Source organism: Mustelus asterias, chromosome 19 (genome assembly GCF_964213995.1).
Source record: "Mustelus asterias chromosome 19, sMusAst1.hap1.1, whole genome shotgun sequence".
NCBI lineage: Eukaryota > Metazoa > Chordata > Chondrichthyes > Carcharhiniformes > Triakidae > Mustelus > Mustelus asterias.
In genome coordinates this window covers 31,580,089-31,604,692 of record NC_135819.1, presented here as the reverse complement: position 1 = coordinate 31,604,692, position 24,604 = coordinate 31,580,089, and the positions used below count along the sequence as shown (strand labels likewise).

Below are 24,604 nucleotides of genomic sequence, written 5' to 3'. Positions count from 1 at the left end.
AGTCTCAACAAGCACTGCACAGTATTTAATTCTCAACAAGCACTGATAGAAACTATTCAGAGCCTCCAGAAGGAAGTTGAAGGGAAGCTTGACAATGAAACAATAACCGAAAAGGTAAAAACATTAATAGAATCAGCAATTCAGACACAGAAAGAGATTACATGCCAGAACAAGATTGCTGAAAGATAAAATGGTTGATGAAAGAGGCTGAATTAAAATGCTATAAAAGAAAAGGAACCAAATATCAATTCATTTAAAATGTTATTTAATCTCCCCCATCACAAAGCCCCTTTGTTCTTCCTGACACCTCCCCTCAGTTTAGCAACTCATATCATCTTCCTTCACTTCTGGTAAAAGGTCACCAAGCTGAAACTGTAACTTCCTCTCTGCTGATGCTTATTCCAGTCTCCAGCGACGGTGCATGTAGGCTGACACTCCAGTGCAGTACTGAGGGAGGGCTGTACTGTCCGAGGTGCCAGGTCTGAAAAACAAAGCCTCATCTGCCCCCTCAGCTGAACAACAGATCCCCCTGCACTACATCAAAGAGCAGGAGAGTTATTCCTCATGTCCCAGCCACTATTTAGCCTTTTATACTCAAGTTTCATTTGAAAAAGATTGCTGGCTAGATCCCACATTTCTCCTATTGCCACACAACTTTGCCCTGAATGAGATAGCAAATGGAAACATAGAAAACTACAGCACAAAACAGGCCCTTCGGCCCCACAAGTTGTGCCGAACATGTCCCTACCTTTTAGGTTTACCTATAACCCTCCATCCTATTCAGTCCCATGTACTCATCCAGGAGTCTCTTAAAAGACCCTATTGAGTTTGCCTCCACCACCACTGACGGCAGCCGATTCCACTCTGTGAAAAACTTCCCCCTAACATTTCCCCTGTACCTACCCCCCAGCACCTTAAACTTGTGTCCTCTCGCAGCAGCCATTTCCACCCTGGGAGAAAGCCTCTGAGAGTCCACCCGATCTATACCTCTATTAGGTCTCCTCTCATCCTACGTCTCTCCAAGGAGAAAAGACCGAGCTCCCTCAGCCTATCCTCATAAGGCATGCCACTCAATCCAGGCAACATCCTTGTAAATCTCCTCTGCACCCTTTCAATCTTTTCCACACCCTTCCTGTAATGAGACGACCAGAACTGAGCACAGTACTCCAAGTGGGGTCTGACGAGGGTCTTATATAACTGCATCATTATCCCCGGACTCCTAAACTCAATCCCTCGATTGATAAAGGCCAGCACACCATACGCCTTCTTAACCACCTCCTCCACGATTTTAGAGTCCTATGGACCCGGACCCCAAGGTCCTTCTGATCCTCTACAGTACTAAGAGTCTTTCCCTTAATATTGTACGCCTTTAGTGTGTTAGCTTTTATTAACAGGGGGTTGGAGTTTAAGAGCCGTGGGGTTATGCTGCAACTGTACAGGACCTTGGTGAGACCACATTTGGAATATTGTGTGCAGTTCTGGTCACCTCACTATAAGAAGGATGTGGAAGCGCTGGAAAGAGTGCAGAGGAGATTTTCCAGGATGATGCCTGGTTTGGAGGGTAGGTCTTATGAGGAAAGGTTGAGGGAGCTAGGGCTGTTCTCTCTGGAGCGGAGGAGATTGAGGGGAGACTTAATAGAGGTTTATAAAATGATGAAGGGGATAGATAGAGTGAACGTTCAAAGACTATTTCCTCGGGTGGATGGAGCTATTACAAGGGGGCATAACTATAGGGTTCGTGGTGGGAGATATAGGAAGGATATCAGAGGTAGGTTCTTTACGCAGAGAGTGGTTGGGGTGTGGAATGGACTGCCTGCAGTGATAGTGGAGTCAGACACTTTAGGAACATTTAAGCGGTTATTGGATAGGCACATGGAGCACACCAGGATGATAGGGAGTGGGATAGCTTGATCTTGGTTTCAGATAAAGCTCGGCACAACATCGTGGGCCGAAAGGCCTGTTCTGTGCTGTACTGTTCTATGTTCCATGTTCATCCCATTTGACCTGCCAAAATGGACCACTACGCATTTATCTGGGTTGAAGTCCATCTGCCACTTCTCCGCCCAGTCTTGCATCCTATCAATGTCCCTCTGTAACTTCTGACATCCCTCCAGACTATCCACAACCCCACCAACCTTCGTGTCGTCGGCAAACTTACCAACCCATCCCTCCACTTCCTCATCCAGGCCAAATAGTTGAGTGAAAACCTAATTTCCTTTGTTTTGGGTGCCTAGTCCCTTAAATCTGATAGCATTGTACTCCTTACGTCATTGCAAATGTGCCAGTGTTAGAGCAATAAGTGTTTCTATTAGCTAGAGAATGAATTTATATTGTGAACAACTTGCTGTCCCAGTGACACCCGAGAGTCCATTATTAGATTGCTCATACTCAGTGGGTTTTCCTTCCACTGAGGAATTACACCAGTAAATGATCTATTGATCCTGAGGCCAGCCCCATTCCACACCCACTACCTACTCGGAGGTTCATTGCCATGACCTAATCGCATTGGCACCTTGGACCTGGCACCATTCTTTATGGGTGAACCCCAAACTGTGTCGAGGGTTAATCCATCTTTGACCTCAGCCATTGTCCACAAGCAAACTCACACTTGCCAACGGAGATCACAAGAGGTGCCAAAACTGTTCTAACCTCATCGTAGTCCAAGGGTAGCGAGACTAATTGATTCACCATCACTGCTAACGTCAATGTAACTGAAGATCAAATAACATCTATAGAGGGCCTTTAAATGTTGTAAAGCATCTCAACTCACATTACAGAGGCATTATCAAATGAAATTTGACACCGAATTATACAAGGAGATATTGAGACAGTTGACCAAAAGCTGGGTCAGTGAAGTAGGCTTTTTGGGGAGTCTCACAGGAGGAGAGTGAGTACAGAGGTGGAGGGGTTCAAGGAGGGAATTCCGGAGTTTAGGGCCTAGGCAGCTGAAGGCACAGCCACCAATGGTACAGCAATAAAACACCTCAGATTAGCAGGAGGCCAAAACTGGAGGAACGCAGATTTTGGGGAGTTGTCGGGCTGCAGAAGGTCAGAGATACGGCAATTCCATGCAAAGATTATGAGGAAGAAAATTTTAAATATTGTGGTGCTACTGCACTGGGAGTAAAAGTAGTCAGGAAGCGCGACAGTTCAGTCTTTTTTAAAGTTTATAAAGTTGATGAAGTTGATTTTTTATTAGTGTCACAAGTAGGCTTACATTAACACTGCAGTGAAGTTACTGTGAAAACCCCCTAGTCGCCACACTCCGGTGTTCAGGTACACCGAATTTAGCATGGCCAATGCACCTAACCAGCACGTCTTTCAGTCTGAAGGAAGGAAACCAGAGCACCCGGAGGAAACCCACGCAGACATGGGGAGAACGTGCAAACTCCACACAGACAGTAACCCAAGCCCCCGATGCTGTGAGGCAGCAGTGCTAACCAGTGCCACCATGCCACTCCATGGAGATAAACATCTGCATCCTCACAGAATCCCCAAGAACATAGCAGCCAATAATGTGGACGGCATTCACGGAGGAATGAATTTCGTCATAGCACTGGGAAAAATCGACACCACTTCTTTGAATAGTGCCACAAGGCCTTTTACATTCACCTGCAGAGGCATTTAGTTCAACAGTTCATGTGAAAAATAATGCAATACTCCCAGAGTCAGCCTGGCTTAGGTGTTCAAGTCTCAGGAATGGGACTTGAATTCATGACCTTCAGTATCAGGTGGTGAGGAGCTACCTAAGGGACAGTGTAAGAGCAGTGTAGGGATATTGATAGCCAATTCCACTTGGTACAGTTAAACCCCTACAGTCATACCTTTCTGGAGGTTTGCTACAACTGTTGTAAAAAGTCAACTGCACTTCTTGGTTTAATTATTTTTAAAGTTGCTGTGTCAGTGCTAATAGGGGAACATATGCAAGGAAGGAGGTACCAACTATTTTGTGGGATTATTCCACGGAGGGGAAAATAGATTAAAGTTTTTAAAGTTTACTTATCCATCACAAGCAAGGCTTACGTTAACACTGCAATGAAGTTACTGTGAAATTCCCCTACTCGCCACAGTCCGACGCCTGTTCGGGTCCATGTAGCTAACCAGCACATCTTTCAGAATGTGGGAGGAAACTGGAGCACCCGGAGGAAACCCACGCAGACACGGGGAGAATGTGCAAACTCCACACAGACAGTGACCCAAGCTGGGAATTGAACCCTGGTCCCTAGCACTGTGAAGCAGCAGTGCTAACCATTGTGCTACCGTGCCACCCTCATGGAAGGCTTTAAAGGAGCAGATCAAAGCATAGTTCAATTTTGAACAAGAGTACTAAACACTTCAAACAGAGAGAGGATAGGGAGGGAGAGAGCGAGAGAGAGAATAGCAAGAGGGCACAGAATCCCAACAGACAGAACGCATAAGAAAGGAATTCATAGTTGAACTAGCAAAATCACTGAAGCATCAAACTTCAGTTCAGTCCCTTCAATTACTCAGCTGGGGAACGACCCCACCCCGATACCCCAAACACAATCACCATTTCAACACAATGTGGAGAAGAGAAAATTATAGCTCCTCACCACGTGAAGTCGGCACATGGTAGCATAGTGATGTCACTGGATTAGTAACCCAGAGGTTCAGCCTAATGCTCAGGAGACACGATCCACTGCTTCACTAAAGTCCTTCAGTGAAGGAAATCTGTCACCTGCATCTGGCAAACCCAATTACCCTCTTGAAATAACCTAGCCAACCACTCAGTTGTATCAAATCACCATGGGTGAGGAAAAAGCATTGTGGGTGCACCTATGCCATGAGGATGGCAGCCATGAGGATGGCAGCCATGAGGATGGCAGCCATGAGGATGGCAGCCATGAGGATGGCAGCCATGAGGATGGCAGCCATGAGGATGGCAGCCATGAGGATGGCAGCCATGAGGATGGCAGCCATGAGGATGGCAGCCATGAGGATGGCAGCCATGAGGATGGCAGCCATGAGGATGGCAGCCATGAGGATGGCAGCCATGAGGATGGCAGCCATGAGGATGGCAGCCATGAGGATGGCAGCCATGAGGATGGCAGCCATGAGGATGGCAGCCATGAGGATGGCAGCCATGAGGATCACCCCCAACTTCTCAAGGAAAGTTAGAGATGAGCAATAAATGCTCGTCTTGCCAGCAACGCTCACATCCCAAGGAAGGAGGAATCCATCACACAATATCAGCGGCTCCCCCTTTCTCACTAGGATCCTAATGAATCCTACAGCTTTGTGGGGGAACCAGTTTAAAATGCCCAGGCAGCGCCACTAAATGCACAAAATCCATTAAGGACTCGACAAACATCCACCTCCGCCAACTTCATATACGATGTATTTCAAGACTCAGCTTTGTGTCAGATTATCGTCACTCCTTAACGTGTTTCGCACTCTCTCCTTCCTCTCCAACCAAGACAACAAATACTGCAAAACTCAACTCCATCCATAGATCACAACAGATCAAACCAAGTACACAGAATCCTATCCGTAATAAGCACAACACTCAAAGGAAAATCAACAGTCAAAAGCAGTCTTTCATTAATTGCCCCAAGTTGCCTTGGAGCTTATTGCACCTCTACTTCCAAATCGCCTTAATCCCTCTGAACTCACTAAGTCATATTCAATTTATTAATGGGGAATGACCTAGTGGTATTAGCGCTAGACTATTAATCCAGAAACTCAGCTAATGTTCTGGGGACCCGGGTTCGAATCCCACCACAGCAGGTGGTGCAATTTGAATTCAATAAAAAATATCTGGAATTAAGAATCTACTGATGACCACGAACCCATTATTGATTGCCAGAAAAACCCATTTGGTTCACTAACATAATTGAGGGAAGGGAATCTGCCTCCTTACCGTCTGGCCTACATGTGGCTCTAAGTGTGGTTGACAACTGCTCTCAGACAACTAGGGATGGGCAATAAATGCTGGCCAGCCAGCGACACCCATGTCCCACAAATAAATTTTTAAAATTTCATGGATCTCACTCCTGGTTGTGTTACAGTTCTGCTTCCTTTCCTCAGCGCCTCGAGCATAAAGGCCTAGGCTCAATCGCAGCAGGGCTGTGGGTTTTTATGTGGAGCTACAGGAGATTTCTCTCGAGAGTGGGAAGGGAAATTTAATAATGATGGTTAAAGTTATGAGGGGTATTGATAGAGTAAATGAGGTGAAAGGTTGCCCTGGCAGGAGGGGCAGCAGCCAGAGACAATGTATTTAAAACGATGAGCAAAACAAATGGGGAAAAAATGAGATTTAAAACAAACCTCATCCTTACGAACATCTGGTATGCACTTCCTGAAGCAAATGTGGAAGAGACAACAATAACTTTCAAAAAGGAAATTGGACATGCATTCGAAATGGAAAGAAATGCAGGGCTATGGAAAAAGAGGCAGAAACAGGGACCAATTGTCCAAAGAGCCAGCACAGCTACAATGGGGCCAAACAGCCTCTTCCTATAAGACATAGGAGCAGAATTAGGCCACTCGGCCCATCAAGTCTGCTCCACCATTCAATCATGGCTGATATTTTTCTCATCCCCATTCTCCTGCCTTTTCCCCATAACCCCTGATCCCCTTATCAATCAAAAATCTATCTTTCTCTGTCTTAAAGACACTCAATGACCTGGCCTCCACAGCCTTCTGCGGCAAAGAGTTCCACAGATTCACCACTCTGGCTGAAGAAATTCCTCCTCATCTCCGTTTTAAAGGATCATCCCTATATTCTGAGGTTGTGCCCTCTGGTTCCAGTTTTTCCTACTAGTGGAAACATCCTCTCCACATCCACTCTATCCAGGCTTCGCAGTTTCCTGTAAGTTTCAATAAGATCCCCCCTCATTCTTCTAAACTCCAATGAGTGCAGACCCAGAGTCCTCAACCGTTCCTCATACAACAAGGGGAACTACCAGCTGTCTTTGGTGGTGGAGGTGCAGTTGAAAATTTGGTGAGTTGCCACAGTACTGCACCGTGACATGATCAAAGGGAAACATTTAGCTTCTGTAATGAACACTATGCAAAGGAAACTACTTTTTAAAAAAGTTTAAAGTTTATTTATTAGTCACAAGAAGGCTTACATTAACACTGCAATGAAGTTACTGTGAAAATCCCCTAATCGCCACACTCTGGTGCCTGTTCGGGTACACCGAGGGAGAATTTAGTATGGCCAATGCGCCTAACCAGCACATCTTTGAGGAAACCCACGCAGATGCGGGGAGAACGTGCAAACTCCACACAGACTGTGACCTGAGCCAGAAATCGAACCCGGGTCCCTGGTGCTGAGAGACAGCGGTGCTAACCACTGTGCCACCAAATCAAATCTTGAAACCACGGGGGGGAAGGGGTAAAGAATGGGCTCAGTTGTAGTTGAGGTTATGGAACAAAGAGGAAGGATTCTAGCAGTATGTGCACTGCTTTTGTAGCTCCACACAACTGCTATCTGTGCTTTCATTTTCAGAACAAAACCCACTGTGTAACATCAATCTGAGCAAACTTTAGAGAGGTGTGCATATGTAGAGTGTGTGTGCGCATGCACACACACACATAGGGGGTGGGTAGTTACTTATAACGCCAATAAAGGAGGAACACAGGAAAAACTTGCACTGTGGCAACTCACCAAATTTTCAACTGCACCTCCGGAGTCCGTTATCTCTACCACCAACAAGGGCAGCAGATAGTTCTCCTCCCAGGCTCACACCATCCCGATTTGGAAATATATCATCCTTCCTTCACTGGGTCCAAATCCTGGAGCTCCCTCCTAACAGCACCGTGGGTGTATTTTCACTACAAGGATTGCAACAGTTCAAGGCAACAGCTCACCACCACCTTCTCAAGGGTAATAAATGCTGGCCTTGCCAACAACACCCACATCCCAAGAATCAACAAAATAAACTTCTTTACCCAGAGAGAGTGGTTAGAATGTGGAGCACGCAACCACATGGTGTAGTTCAGGTGGACGGCATCAATGCTGTTAAGAGGAAAGCTGAGTAAACAAATGAGGGACAAACAGAAGGACTTGCTTAGAAAAGGGGTGAAGGGATGGCCGTATGGAGCACAAATTCTAGCATAGATCTGTTGGGCCGAAAGGATGGTGCTGCAAATTCGATGTAAATCTGCCTTTCAATTGATCTTGCCTTATGTTTGAATCCATGCAGGAGGGATAGCGCCTTTCACAACTGGGCAAAAAGCACACACCACAGGACAAGGGCTGCAGCAGTGAGAGTGTTACACGTTGCTCACTGATTGATAGGAAAAGCTTTGGCATTTGAAGCCGAAGCACCTTCTCCCGCGCTCACCTTGTGAACTTGCCAACTCGAGCCTCACACATGCTGCTTGGAAGCGTGTGCCACCCCCACCATTTCTGCTTCAGTCCCCAATTCAACATGTGCTGCAGTTTGAGCTTCCTTTCTCCCCCTTCACTCACTCAAAACTTTAGGGATATATAGGGGTGGCACGGTGGTTAGCACTGCTGCCTCACAGCACCAGGGACCCAGGTTCAATTCCAGGCTTGGGTCGCTGTCTGTGCGGAGTCTGCACATTCTCCCCGTGTCTGTGTGGGTTTCCTCCGGGTGCTCCGATTTCCTCCCACAGTCAGAAAGACATGCTGGTTAGGTGCAGTGGCCATGCTAAATTCTCCCTCAGGTGTACTCGAACAGGTGCCGGAGTGTGGCGACTAGAGGAATTTCACTAACTTCATTGCAGTGTTAATGTAAGCCTACTTGTGACTAATAACCAAATAAAAAAAAGGAGTGCAACTCCATCAACACAAGTAGCTCAACACCATCCAGGACAAAGCAGCCTACTTGATCAGCACCCCATCTACCACCTTAAGCATTAACTCCCACCATCACTGATGCACCGTGGCAGCAATGTGTACCATCTACAAGATACGCTGCAACAACTCACCAAGGCTCCTTCCAAACCCATAACCCCTACCATCTAAAGTAGGACAAAGGCATCAGATGCATGGGAAAACCACCGCTGCTTGCTCACCATCCTGACTCGGAACTATATCCAACTCAGGACATTGAGGAACTTGGCAGGGGAGCATCCTTGGTCATTGCTTGGTCACAATTCTGGAACTCCCTCCCTAACAGCACTGTGGCTGTACCTACACCACATGGACTGCAGCAGTTCAAGGCAGCAGCTCACCACCACCTTCTCAGGGCAATAAAAATACTGGCCTAGCCAGCGACGCCCATATCTCATGAAAGAAGTTATAAAATGACAAAACGTGATTGCTTCCTTCCCCCCCCCACCCCCATTTTAATTAGAGACACGAATTCCCCCAGAGTCAAAAGAGAAACAAGACCTACTAATTCACTGAATCTCCTCAGGCATAATGATAGAGCTGGGCCACAGATGTTGTTAACCACCAAAATACATCCCATCGTGAACAAAATTAAGGGATTGCTTTTGGAAGGACTCATTTAACAGACTAACCGTTTGAAGAGGTTTTTTTTGTTTGAAGCTGTGAATAAACAAGTAGTCAAAAAACCCAGCAAGACAGACTCCAGACTTCACTATCTACTTCGTATTGCATCATGTTCTTTTACCCAAATGTGCCTCATTATTTAAGGATTACAGGACTCAATAGGATCATCATTTGTGGCCTCTTTGAGGACACTGCAGTCCATCAATTCTAAGTCAGTTAACCAACAGCACGGTTGAGTTTGTGCTACTTGTGCAGACAATAGCATGTGCCCATTGGTTGGAGGGCATTGCTAGTGATTGAAGTTTATAAAAGTTTATTTATTAGTCACGAGTAGGCTTACATTGACACTGCAATGAAGTTACTGTGAAAACCCCCTAGTCACCACACACCAGCACCTGTTTGGGTACACTGAGGGAGAATTTAGCTTGGCCAATGCACCTACCCAGCACATCTTTCAGACTGTGGGAGGAAACCAGGGCACCCGGAGGAAACCCACACAGACACAAGGAGGACATGTAGACAGTGACCCAAGCCAGGAACGCAGGTATATTAGTTAGTGTCAATAAAGCATTCACATTCTCAGGCTGCCCTCCAGACAAGGGTACACAACAACAACTGGGATTTAGTGGAATGAAGTAAAACATTCCAAGGAACTTCACAGCAGTGTAATCAGGCAAAAATTGACATTGGGACCGATGACTAAAAAAATGTAGTCAGTGAAGTTAAGTACTGTTTTAAAAAGGAGAGAAAGCGAGAGAGAGATGGAGAGTTTGATGGAAGGAATTCTAAAGCTCGGGACGCCTGAAGGCACAACTTCCAACGTGGGAGGGAACAATATAAATCAGAGTGTTGCAAATACTCAGCAGGTCTGGCAGCATCCGAAGAAAGTCAACATCTTTCGTCAGAAAGGTCAAATGGAGGAAATAGGAGAAGAGCTCAGAGAGGGATGTGGCCTGAGTGAAGAGATAGAGAGAGGCATCGAACATCATTTTTAATTGACACGTCAGTAGACCAGAATCCAATACACGCGAGTGAGTATTTGGGCAATAGTGAACAGGACTTGGTGGGAGTAAGGATATGGGCAGCAGAGTTTTAGATGAGCTGAAGGTGGAGGGAGACCAGCTAGAGAGAGTGTTGGAATAGTCAAGTCAAACTGACAAAAGCATGGGTGAGGGTTTCAGCAACAAGTGCATCAAGACAAGGGTGGAGATAGGGCAGTATAACGGTTGCAGTAGGAGAAAATGTTCCACAGTCAGCCATGGCACCAATCATAACCCTAACAGACAGGGAGACCTGTTGCTTCCTGACTGCCATTCGCATCATGTACATGGTGGATCACAGACCCTCCAAGATGACTAAATGACGAAAGCAATGACGGGGAGGGGGTGGGTGGTATAACCAGAAGTTGAACACTGGCTTCCCCAACTGGAAGGGGAGGAATATTTTTTCAGAACATCTTGCAACAGCTGATTTGAAAGAAGCAGAAATTATTTTTTTGGGGAGTTGATGTTAAATGATGGGAGACTGTCCCAGAATCTGATTAGCACCCTCGGCCAGGTTTCTAGTTAAAACGTCAAGCAACTTTACCCAGCAAGAATATAGTTGGACAATCGGTGACTTTTCCAACAGGACGCCACGGGACTCCCGTTCTTGTCCATTCAGCCATCAACAGTTGTGATCAACCAAGATGGCGGCTATAGCAGACACAGCAAACAGGCTGCATTTTTGTATCGCCTTTAGCACAGTAAAACAGCCCCCCCCCCCCAGAATAATGCACAGTAGCATTATCAAAAGGTTGCTTTATAAAAAGGAATTTTGTACCATAAAATAAAATGGGGCAAAGTGCAGCGGTGTGCTTTATAGAAGAGCCGCCAAGCAGAGGGCAGAGGAAGTGGCTTGGTACAAGAGTATCAAAGGGTGCGTGTGGACAAATTAAAGATGCCAGACAGAAGAGGCAAAGGAGGGCACAGGAAGTGGGTTGGCAGAGTAGCAAAGGGTGCAGTGGGCAAGCAAGGCAGGATGGAATGAGATTACCAAGTGATTCAAAAAGGATAAGAAAGAAGCTTTTAAGGAAGTAGAAATCAAGTCAGGTTGTGCGACTCATCACCCAAAACTGTGACTCAATCCCCATTCAAAACAAACCAGCCACATTAGCAACCCGAGGGACGTCATTCACCTCACATCATTACCAGCAATGACTTGGAACCTATTCGTTAACATTTGATTCTGTGAAAAAGACTTGTGTTTTTGTAATATTATGATGCAGCAACAATGGAGACCTGGCTCTAAAAAAAAAAGGCAGGACTGAATATTCCTGCATGCAAGATGTTCACGACAGTGCCAGTATTGTTTAACGATAGCACCACAGTGCTGGGCGGGGGGATGTCCCGGAGGTGTCGAGGACAGAATCTGTTTGCGTAAACTGGGCTGACTGGATTGTTCTGCAGAAACAAGTTCCTCAATAGAACCTGGACAGACTCCAGCAATGAGAAAATTTAGTTACAAGGTTATTTAGAGAAAGTTGGGGTTGTTCTCCTTGGAGCAAAAGGAGATAGGGGAGATTTGATAAGAGGTGTACAAAATTAAGATTGTACAAACAGAGGAAAGTTAGCAGATTATACAAGGACATTGTTTTGGGCAAGAGTATAGGGGTGATTTTAGGGAAAACAGTTGTTCTTCACAAGGCCACAATAATTTTTTTAAGTTTATTTATTAGTCACAAGTAAGACTTACATTAACACTGCAATGAAGTTACTGTGAAATTCCCCTAATGAACAGGAACTCAGGGCCCATGAGGGTGGGAAACAGAGAATCGATGATTTCAGAAGGAAATTGGATGGGCACTTCAGGGAAATAGACTTGTAGAGCCAAAGGAATAGAACAGGGGAATGGGACTGACTGGATTGTTCTACAGAGAGGTGGCATGGCCTTATCATAAGTAGTAAGAGCAGAAGTAGGCCATTCAGCCCTTCGAGTCTGCTCTGCCATTCAATCAGATCATGACTGATCTGAAATGATAATCTTCAACTCCACTTTCCCGCCTTATCCCCATAACCCTGGATTCCCTTACTGATTAAAAATCTGTTCATCTCAACCTTGAATATACTTAATAACCCAACCTCTACAGCTCTTAGTGGTAAAGAATTCCACAGATTCACTACCCCACGTCCCTCCTGAGAGAAGAAATTCCCCCTCATCTATGTCTCAAATGGGTGATCCCTTACTGAGATTATGCCCTCCGGTCCTAGACTCTCCCACAAGGGGAAACAACCTCTCAGCATCTACTCCGTCAAGCCCTCAGAGTCCCATATTTCTCAATAAGGTCATCTCTCATTCTAAACTCCAATGGGTACAGGCCCAACCTACTCAACTTTTCCTCATAAGGAAATCCTTCCATACCTGGGAACCTGGTGAACCTTCTCTGGATTGCCTTCAATGCCAGGCCAGGATACCTTTCATTAGATATTCCTTTTGTGCAATAATGATTGTATGAAATAATTATGCATTTTACAAAATGTACAAACCATGCAGGCTTGGACTGAGATAAATGAATTGATAGGGTTAGGTGAAGTTGAGTGGAAGATGCATGTGGTGCATTAACATCTGCACAGACCAGCGGGGCTAAATGGCCCAATTCAGTGCTGTACATCCAATGGAATTTGTCTTTGACTGACGCCACCTGGGTCTCCACTTACTGGGTACAATACAACTCTCATTCCCCCGTGGATACTGCGTCAATTCACATGACGCTCTTGGTCATTGCAAGTTAGAATTTTATACAGCACCTTTACTAATCATAGAATCCCTACAGTGCAGAAGGAGGCCATTCGGCCCGAGTCTGCATCGACCACAATCCCACCCAGACCCCATCCCCATAACCCCATGCACCCACCCTGGCTAGCCCCGCCCCTGACACGAAGGAGCAATTTAGCATGGCCAATCCACCTAACTCACACATCTTTGGAGTGTGGGAGGAAACCAGAGCACCCAGCGGAAACCCACGCAGACATGGGGAGAACGTGCAAACTCCACACAGGATCTCAAGGCTCTTTACAGGAACAATATAGAACAAATGAGGGTGAGCCATATTAGATCAGGTGACAAAAGGCTTAGTCAAATGATAAGGAGTGTCTTAAAAGAGGAAAGTGAACTAGTGACATAGAGTGAAGTAGGGAGAGAATTCCAGAGCAGGGTAATTGAAGGCACAGGCATCATTTATAGAGCGATTATAATTTGATTTATGGTATACAGTGAAAACTATTGTTTCTTGCGCGCTATACAAACTAAGCTTACCGTTCATAGAGAAGGAAACAAGAGAGTGCAGAATGTGTTACAGTCATAGCTACGGTGTAGAGAAAGATCAACTTAGTGCAATTGATTTGGGATGCTCAAGAGGCCAGAATTACATGGCTGGGAGATATTGGGAGGGTTATGGGGTTAGAGGAGATTACGCAGATAGGGAGGGCCTGAGGCCATAGACAGATTTTAAAAAGATAGATGAGAATTTTAAAATCGAGATGTTGCTGGACCAGGAGCCAATGTAGGTCAGCAAGTACACAGGAGTTAGGAAAACAGGGTGTACATTTTGGATGACCAGATATCTGGTGGGTAGAACATCTAGGAGTGCATTGGAATAGTCATGGTATTAATAAGGGTGTGAGCAGGTGAGCGGAGGCAGCGACAATGATGGATGATCTTACACAGATGAAACAGGCTGGATATGTAGTTGAAAGCTTGTCACAGGGACAAACATGACACCGGGATTGTGAACAGTCTTGTCTCCCACTGAGAGACAACGGATAAAGTCAAACAGTGGGCCACACTATGGTGGATAAAGCTAAATATGGGAGTTCCAATGCAATTATTCCCTCAGCTATTTCCAAACCCTCCAATACCCCGATGATCAGATAAACTATCGCAGTGTTAAAACCAAACTCAAACAGATTTTTTTTAAGTAAGGCTTACAACACTGCAATTAAGTTACTGTGAAATTCCCCTAGTCGCCACACTTCTGCACCTGTTCGGGTCAATGCACCTAACCAGCTCGTCTTTCAGACTGTGGGAGGAAACCGGAGCACCCGGAGGAAACCCACACAGACATGGGGAGAATGTGCAAACTCCACAGAGACAGTGACCCAAGCCGTGAGTTGAACTCGGGTCGCTGGCACTGTGAGGCAGCAGTGCTAACCACTGCGTCGCCCTCCCACTGCGTCGCCCTCCCACTGCACCTACAAGTGCCATGGTTACTTTATCAGATCAGCAACTAAAGAAATTCTGCAGCTCCAGACTCCTCTCAGCCTTTCCACCACTTGCAAGGCACAAGTCAGAAGTGTGACAGCATACCCTCCACTGGGCTACGCATTTCATTCACTCCTTGATAAGTATATCAGCTCTCCACATCGAGCCCCGCAATACAGCCTCTTTTATTCTTCATTATCTTGTTGCCTTCCTCGAATGTGGTGGGTCTGAAGGTTTAGATAGGCTGGTTACCTACCTCATGGGCAGCTATCTAAATCAGAGCAGTATTCCGTTAGTATCAGTGAACTTGCATTATAATGCCTTTTCTGACCACAGAACACTCTGACACACTTTGTTCCGGACGCTCGTGTGAAGCGCCAGAGATGTTTTATTACATTAAATTCAAGCTGCTATCATTGACAGTCTATTGAGCACGCCTGCAGTATAGTAATTACCCTACTGTAGGAAACGTGGTTTACGCACAGCAAGCTCCCACAAACAGCAACACGGCCAGGTTCTGTTTGAATGCACGATTTAAAAAGGATAAATATTGTCCAGGACACACAAAATAAGCCCCTGCTCCTGTTCCAAATGGCGCCATTGGATTTGTTACAGGGCTACCAGGTTTACAGCCCGAGCGGCATCTCCGACAGTGAAGTGCCACCTCAGTACGGCAGCACCAGATTTTGTGATCAAGCTGGAAGTGGAAATTCTTAAACAGGAGATGAATTTAAGTGATGCTCACGGACTCACTGCACAAAGGTGACCCACAACGACAAAAACCTGCCTCTTTATTCTTTCATGGAACATTGGCGTCACTGGCAGGGCCCCCCCTTGCTGCCCATCCCCAATTGCCCTTGAACTGAGTGGCTTGCCGCACCGTTGCAGAGGACAGTGAAGAGTGAACCACATTGCTGTTGGTCTGGAGGCACACATAGGCCACAGCAGGTCAGGTTTCCTTCCCTGAAAAGGACAGTAATGAACCAGATGGGTTTTTATGACAATGGTTTCATTAGATTCTTCATTGTGGAGGGATTTGAACTCATGTCAGCGGGCCTGAGCCTCTGGATTACTATTCCAGTGACATTACCATCGCCTGGCCAAGAGGACCCTCGAACAAGTCACATGGCAATGAAGGGAATGGATTAGTTCACCAGTGTGCTACAAGACATCACCACCCCACAACGGGCAATATAGGAGACAGCCTGAAAGAAACAAACCAACTGGTATCTTTAGAAATTACCATAAAGCTGTTCATTCTCAAAAATCCAACTGGTTCACTCATATCAATAGGGTAGGAAACCTGCCAGGTTTACCGGATTAATACATACACCAACATGCTCGAATCTCAACTGCCTTCCAAAGAGAACTAGCAACTCATTCCGTCATACCAAGACTGCTACACTGCTGACTCCAACAATTCAAACAGGCAACCCACTACCATTTTAGGACAAGGGATGGATAGTAAATGCCAACCATGCCAGCAACATCTGGCAGTATGATGGCAGAGTGGTTAGCAGTGCTGGCTAATTGCGCCAGGGACCCGGGTTCAATTCCAGCCTCGGGTGACTGTCCGCGTGGAGTTCTGCATGTTCGCCCAGTGTGTGTGTGTTGGTTTCCTCCCACAGTCCAAAGATGTACAGGTTAAGTGGATTGGCCATGCTAAATTGCCCCTTAGTGGTCAGGGGGATTAGCAGGGTAAATATATAGGGTTATGGGGATAGGGCCTGGGGTGCAGACTCAATGGGCCAAATGGCCTCCTTCTGCATTGTTGATTCTAACGTCTACTTCACAGGGGGGGGGGGGGGTGAATGCCTCCTCTCATTTCAGATTTTAATCATTTCAAGTACATGACATACCAGTATTAAATAGTGGGCCAATCACACCTGGCCCTGTCCCAGAGTTGTTCATTCACCCACTGAGACAACCATCACACTCATCACCCTGACCTTTGCCTTGGTTTCAAATTCAACTAGTTCACAGTTCCAGTGGATGCTTGGAGCCACTGAACTACCCAATCCAACACCATGTATTTAACACACACTGCAGCAGGCAGAGTCGCAGAGGGAAACAATTTGACAGCAGAGAGAGAGACTATTCAACCCATTCACCCCATGCTGGCTCCGCAGAGTCATCCAAACAGTCCACTCCCCATATTTATTTCAAGTCTCCATCCAATTTCCTATTCAAACCATCCAATGGTTTCTGCTTCCACCACCCTTGTGGGCAGCGAGTTCCAGGGCATTACCACCCAGTGTAAAAGATTTCCTCCTCACATCTTGCCCAAAATCTTCAATCTGTGTAATCCCTGCACCATCAGCGAATGAGAAGCGCTTTTCCTCGTCTACCGTATCAAAGCTAGTCATCATCTTCTACATATTGAACAAATCTCCCCTAAAGTGCCTTTGCTCCAAGAGAGTCCCAGCTTTTCCAACTTGCAACTAAACCCTCTTGAAACTTGCCCCTGCAACAACCACCCATGCAGTCCGCAACCCCTCACCTATCCACAATCCTTGGAACCATCCTGTGCAGGTTTCCACCAGGTGCTCTGGTTTCCTCTCTCAGTCCAAAGATGTGTGGCTTAGGTTGATTGGCCATGCTAAATTGCCCCCTTAGTCAGGGGTGATTAGCAACATAAATGTGTGGGGTTACAGGAATAGGGCATGGTTAGGATTGTGATTGGTGCAGACCCGATGGGCCGAATAGCCTCCTTCAGCACTGTAGGAATTCTACGAGATACTCTATGGAAGCTCCTCTGCACCCTCTCAAGGACCCTCACATCCTTCTTGTGATAGAAACAGAAAAACTACAGCAGGCCCTTCAGCCCACAACGTTGTGCCGAACATGTCCCTACCTTAGCGATTACTAGGCTTACCTATAACCCTCTATCTTACTAAGTTCCATGTACTTATCTAAAACTCTCTTAAAAGACCCTATCGAATCCGCCTCCACCACCGTTGCTGGCAGCCCATTTCACACACCCACCACCGAGTGAAAAACTTACCCCTGACATCTCCTCTGTACCTACTCCCCAGCACCTTAAACCGGTGTCCTCTTGTGGCAACCATTTCAGCCCTAGGAAAAAGCCTCTGACTATCCACTCGATCAATACCTCTCAACATCTTATACACCTCTATCAGGTCACCCCTCATCCTTTGTCTCTCCAAGGAGAAAAGGCCGAGCTCACTCAACCTATCCTCATAAGGCATGCTCCCCAACCCAGGCAACATCCTTGTAAATCTCCTCCGCACCCTTTCTATGGCTTCCACATCCTGTAATGAGGCGACCAGAACTGAGCACAGTACTCCAAGTGTGGTCTGACCAGGGTCTTATATAGCTGCAACATTATCTCATGACTCCTAAACTCAATTCCTCGATTGATGAAGGCCAATACACCATACACCTTCTTAACCACAGCCTCAACCTGCACAGCTGCTTTGAGCGTCCTATGAACTCGGACCCCAAGATCCTTCTGATCTTCCACTCTGCCAAGAGTCCAACCATTATTATATTCCGCCATCCTATTTGACCTGCCAAAATGAACCACTTCACACTTATCTGGGTTGAACTCCATCTGCCACTCCTCCACCCAGTCTTGCATCCTATCAATGTCTCGCTGCAACTTCTGACATCCCTCCACACTATCCACAACACCTCCAACCTTTGTGTCATCAGCAAACTTACCAACCCATCCCTCCACTTCCTCATCCAGGTCATTTATAAAAAGAGTAAGGGTCCCAGAACAGATCCCTGGGGCACTCCACTGGTGACCGACCTCCATGCAGAATATGACCCATCTATAACCATTCTTTGCCTTTGAGGGGAAGCCAGTTCTGGATCCACAAAGCAATATCCCCTTGGATCCCATGCCCCCTCACTTTCTCAATAAGCCTTGCATGGGACACCTTATCAAATGCCTTGCTGAAGTCCATATATACTACATCTACTGCTCTTCCTTCATCAATGTGTTTAGTCACATCCTCAAAAAATTCAATCAGGCTCGTAAGGCATGATCTGCCTTTGACAAAGCCATGCTGACTATTCTTAATCATATTATACCTCTCCAAATGTTCATAAATCCTGCCTCTCAGGATCTTCATCAACTTACCAACCACTGAGGTTAGACTCACTGGTCTATAATCTCCAGGGCTATCTCTACTCCCTTTCTTGAATAAAGGAACAACATCCACAATCCTACGGAACCTCTCCCGTCTCCATTGATGATGCAAAGATCATCTCCAGAGGCTCAGCAATCTCCTCCCTCACCTCCCACAGTAGCCTGGGGTTCATCTCATCCGGTCCCGGCGACTTTTCTAACTTGATGCTTTTCAAAAGCTCCAACGCATCCTCTTTCTTAATATCTACATGGTCAAGCTTTTCAGTCCGCTGCAAGTCTGCACTACAACCACCAAGATCCTTTTCCATAGTGAATACTGAAGTAAAGTATTCATTAAGTACCTCTGCTATTTCTTCCGGTTCCATACAAACTTTCCCATCATCACACTTGATAGGTCCTAGTCTTTCACGGCTTATCCTCTTGCTCGTCACATACTTGTAGAATGCCTTGGGGTTTTCCTTAATCCTGCCTGCCAAGGCCTTCTCATGACCCCTTCTGGCTCTCCTAATTTCCTTAAGATCCTTCCTATTAGCCATATACTCTTCAAGATCTCTAACATTACCTAGCTCCCTGAACCTTTTGTAAGATTTTGTGATGTAAAATTTAATTTGCCATGAGTCTCCCGATTCTGCTAACCTGCCCGTGTCCTGTTGCAGGTGATTCGTATCATCCTCACTGTTTGTCAGTCCTCGGAGTTTGAGATCATTGGCATATTTTACTCTATTCCAAAATCCAGCTCCTTTTGCTATATGATTTGTATACATCTGCCATGCCAGCAACATCTGGCAGCACGGTGGCACAGTGGTTAGCACTGCTGCCTCACAGCGCCAGGGACCCGGGTTCAATTCCAACCCCGGGTCACTGTCTGTGTGGAGTTCTGCATGTTCTCCCCATGTCTGCATGGGTTTCCTCCGGGTGTTCCGGTTTCCTCCCACAGTCCAAACATGTGCAGGTTAGGTGGATTTGCCATGCCAAATTGCCCCTCAAGTGTCAGGAGGATAAATATAGGGTTATGGGAACAGAGCCTGGGTGGGATTGTGGTCGGTGCAGACTCGATGGGCCAAATGGCCTCCTTCTGCACTGTTTCCTTCGCAGCTTTCTGTCCTGCAACCAATTTTCATCCAACTGGATACTAACTCTATATTCCATGGCCCAGGCATAATGATTTTTGGAAGGTGAATGGCTCGGCAGGTAACTGAATGAAATCAGAGTCTAATTTAGATATATTAGGAGGTTGTTACATTCCATTATTTTGTTACATTGTAAAACAAAACACACTACGGAAAATCTCATGATATCAAAGCTAGTTGGAAACCCCCAAACCTGTTAGTCTGAACTCTGTGTACTTTAAATGTAAATTGGAAACAATCACAGCCACCATCACCTTTTCCAGGGAGTGTAATCAGTCCCCGTATGAGCCATCCAAATCCAGTTCAAATCCTACCACACCAAGTGAAGAAATGGAATCATAGAATCCTTACAGTGCAGAATGAGGCCATTCTGCCCAGCTAGCCTGCACTGACAACAATCCCAGCCAGGCCCTATCCCCATAACCCCATGTATTTATCCAGCTAATCCCCCTGACACTTGGCAATTTAGCACAGCCAATCAACCTAACCCGCACTTTGGACTGTGGGAGGAAACTGCAGCACCCGGAGGAAATCCATGCAGACACGGGGAGAACGTGCAAATGTCACACAGAGGCCCGAGGCCGGAAGCTGGAATTGAACCCGGGTCCTTGGCACTGTGAGGCAGCACCGTGCCATCCATGAAACTAACTAAAAGATGGGGACCAGAAAGGTCTTGATCCATTTCTGCCAGAGTCAGCTATCCGACCTGATTCCACTCCCACAACATGGATGATTAAAGTTCATTTATTAGTCACAAGTAGGCTTACACACACACTGCAAGTTACTGTGAAAATCCCCTAGTCGCCACACTCTTGCACCTGTTCGGGTACACTGAGGGAAACTGGAGGAAACCCATGCAGACATGGGGAGAACGTGCAGACTCCACAGTGACCCAAGCCCAACCTTTGAGCAATTTGAGTTTCTAATTGCATGCCTCTCAATATCTTGTGATCTTTTAACACCCAAGCAATTCATCAACGCTAAAATTGTCAAATAAAAGATATTTAATTTTTTTTTAAAAGCCCACACAAATCTGTAAAGAGGATTTAAAAATTCCCCCACCGCCTCCCCAAAAGTAGTTCTATTCTTCAACACCATTGAACCACGGCTAAATTTAGGTTTCATTTCCGTTTTAAGAGCTCGAGATATCTAATGCAAAAGTGTCCCAAAGGTTCACTCCAGTTGATAAGCTGGAAGTCGTCTGAACTGTGTACACAAGACACACCGAAATGTCCTTTAAAGAAAAACCCACACACGCAAACACGAGGCTTATTCCCACCGACAAACTTGGGCTCATTCTCCGCCGGCTTTCAACTTGCACAAGGCAGGCAAGAGTTGCACGAATTCAGCTTTCACTCCTACCCCACCCCCAGCCGCTCCTGCCTGTCTCTATCTGCATTGCAGGGCCTCGAGCAGCGATGGTGAATCAATGGGCGGGTTATTTATTTTTCTTTTTATTAAAAAGTTCATGGCTCACCCTCACCCCCCCTCCTTCCACTTGCGGGAGGGGGAAGACAGGTCACACCGCCAGTGGCTCCGAACCCAAATCTCCCCGGGTTTCCAGGCGGACGCTTTGGCGATGGTTTACTCGGGGGCGAGAGGAGGGGTGGTGGCTTGTGTCGCCGCCCCCCCCCCCCCCCTTGGGCGGGGGAAAGAAGCTGTTGCCCCCGGGACAGCCAACGTTCCAAATGGAACACACACTCGATACCCAACGTTCCAAATGGAACACACTCGATACCCAACGTTCCAAATGGAACACACTCGATACCCAACGTTCCAAATGGAACACAATGTATCAAAGCTGGCAATGTGAATTTCACCTCCACACACACAACTTCAACTCTATCACTCTCTCTCTCGCTCTGGACCCCTCCCCTCACACACACTAACAGCCAAGCTACCCTGCTGTACTCTCTCTCCCCCCCCCGCAAACAGCTCTTCCCCTCCCCTTCACTCCGGTCCACGTTAAAATCCTTTCAGAAATGAATCGAAAGTGCTCACCCCGCAAACTCTCGCCCTGGCTGGGATTTCCTTCAACGAAAGAATTGCTTTGGGAGTCCTCCTCGCCTGCCTGTCTGCCAGCCAGCCAGCAATCCCTCTCCTTTCGCTGCTCTGGTGACTCCGTCCCTCTTTGGCGGTGGCGGTGGCTTGTAGTGGATAAGCAAACATTGAGTACGTGGGAAGCGAAACGGGCTGGGGGTGTCTGTCGGTTGCGGGGAGTGTGGGAGGTGGTTGGTGAGTAGTTTTTTTTTAAAAGGGCGAGAGGAAAGGGCGGGTCAGCTTGAAATCCATTCCCATAGCGGAATTGACCAGGGCGTTTATGCCAATTCCACCCAGTCATCTCCCTTCTATAGGGATCCCTCCCCCAAAAAAAAGTCAGGGTGCGTTAACTGTACGCCTGTGTTAACCCCTCATTTTAACCGTCCCTTTAAAACTTTGAATTTTCCCCAGCAACAAATCATAGCTTTTAAAAACAAATTAAGTCCACATGACTGTTCTCTTGACGTCAGCAGGTAACTGGCGTTTCCTGGATGAGTTTTTTTTTAAATTTTTGTACTCAGGGAATTTACCACTTTATCACGTCATGGTCATTCTGCCTTTAAATTCTAGATAAAACCCAACAGGGAAGTGGCTAGTACCCTTATCCTCCTCCCTCCTTCCCACGCCTTTTACCAATGAGAATTTGACACAACTGCAACCGCACAAGTCAATATTCCCAGTTCAATCTTTCAAGGAACAGACTGAAATTTTTCCTGAAATTTCCCTCACCACGCGAGAGAGCGCCGGTGCCAATAGTTCCTTCACGAGATAGCTACAAGCATGCAAACACATGGACAGGAGTGTAGGAAATGTAACAAAATAAAATGCTGGAAAATCTCAGCGGGTCTGACAGCCTCTTTGGAGAGAGAATAGAGCCAAGGTTTCGAGTCTGGATGCCCCCCCGGTAGCGATTTACAGCCTCTGCAGTAATTATCTGACTGTAACAAATGCAGCTCCTGGCACTCCCACCGGATCTGCCCCCTCTGTTCTGTACCTGGGTAATCGGCACCACGTGGGACCGTAATTTCTTCAGTGAAAACAGTGTGGTCTCTGACAGGTTCCAGCCGCAAATCGTACGTTTCACAACTAAATTCAGCTAACTGGCTGTATAAAAACACCCTAAACTATCCCTCTCCACCTCCCCCCCCCCCCCTCCCCCACACACACACAAATCAAACAATGGATATACGTCAAGAATGCAGTTTCTCTTTCTTTTAAAAACTTGGGAAGAGTGTAAACTTTTTAAAATTCATTCATGGGATGTGGCTAGTCCAACCTTATTGCCCCTTGTGAAGGTGGTGGTGAGCCACCTTCTTCAACCTCTAAGACAGGGGGAGAATACTGCGGATGCTGGAATCTGAAACAAAACCAGAAAATACTGGAAAATCCCAGCAGGTCTGACAGCATCTTTGGAGAGAGAATGGAGCCAACATTTGGAGTCTGGGTGACCCTTCGTCGGAGCTGTCTTCAACCACTGCTGTCCGTGTGGTGTAGGTACACCCACCGTGCTGATAGGGAGTGAGTTCCAGGATTTTTGGCCCAATGACAGTGAAGGAACGGCGATATATTTCCAAGTCAGGATGATGAGTGACTTAGAGGGGAACTTGCAGGTGGTGGTGTTCCCATGTATCTGCTGCCCTTAGAAACCCTACAGTACAGAAAGAGGCCATTCGGCCCATTGAGTCTGCACCGACCACAATCCCACCCAGGCCCTACCCCCATATCCCTACATATTTACCTGCTAATCCCTCTAACCTACGCATCTCAGGACACTAAGGGGCAATTTTTAGCATGGCCAATCAACCTAACCCGCACATCTTTGGACTGTGGGAGGAAACCGGAGCACCCGGAGGAAACCCACGCAGACACGAGGAGAATGTGCAAACTCCACACAGACAGTGACCCGAGCCGGGAATCGAACCCAGGTCCCTGGAGCTGTGAAGCAGCAGTGCTAACCACTGTGCTACCGTGCCGCCCCTGCTGTGCTACCGTGCCGCCCCTGTCCTTCTAGGTGGGTAGAGGTCACGGGTTTGGAAGGTGCTGCCTGAGGAACCTTAGTGAGTTCCTGCAGTGCATCTTGTAGATAGGAACAAAGGACAGGAATGGCTCATTCAGCCCATCGAGACTCCCCCGTTGTTCAATAAGATCATGCGCATGATATCCACGTTACTGCTTTTTCCCAGACTATCCTTTTACACCATTGGTATTAAGAAAGCTGTCAAACCCTGCTGTAAACATACTCAGTGACTGAGCTCCCACAGCCCTCTGGGGTAGAGAATTCCAAAGATTCACAACCCCCTGTGTAAACAAAATGTCTCCTCATCTCAGTCCTCAGTCCTTTATTTTGCAATTGTATCTCCTGGTTCTTCAGAACCTGTATCTAGCCCTGACTATCTATTTAAGTATTTTGTAGCTTTCAATGAGATCAGGCCTCATTCTTCCAAACTCTAGGCCCAGTTTGCCCAAGCTCTCTCCATAAAGCAGTCCCACCATGCTCAGAACGAGTCTGGTGAACATTCCTTGCACTCCCTCGATTACAATAGTATCATTTCTAAGGTAAAGGGGCAAAATTGTGCACACTACTTCAGGTGCAATCTAACCAAGGGTCTATATAACTGAAGCCTGTAC

General features: G+C 46.6%; 1 protein-coding gene across 5 annotated transcripts in view; it reads right to left on the bottom strand.

Annotated features, from left to right (window-relative positions):
• Nucleotides 1-22,444, bottom strand: part of LOC144507860 (GTPase KRas) — a 67,318-nt gene extending 44,874 nt beyond the window's left edge. For 2 of the 5 annotated variants that reach the window (XM_078235269.1, XM_078235265.1), the window contains exon 1: nucleotides 21,938-22,207. The gene's annotated coding sequence lies outside the window, so the exon portion shown is untranslated. Of the gene's footprint in view, nucleotides 1-7,633; nucleotides 7,801-21,413; nucleotides 21,808-21,937 lie in introns of those variants that run through there. The other 3 variants (XM_078235264.1, XM_078235266.1, XM_078235268.1) reach the window with 3 other exon arrangements.
• Between the last annotated feature and the right edge of the window lie 2,160 nt (nucleotides 22,445-24,604).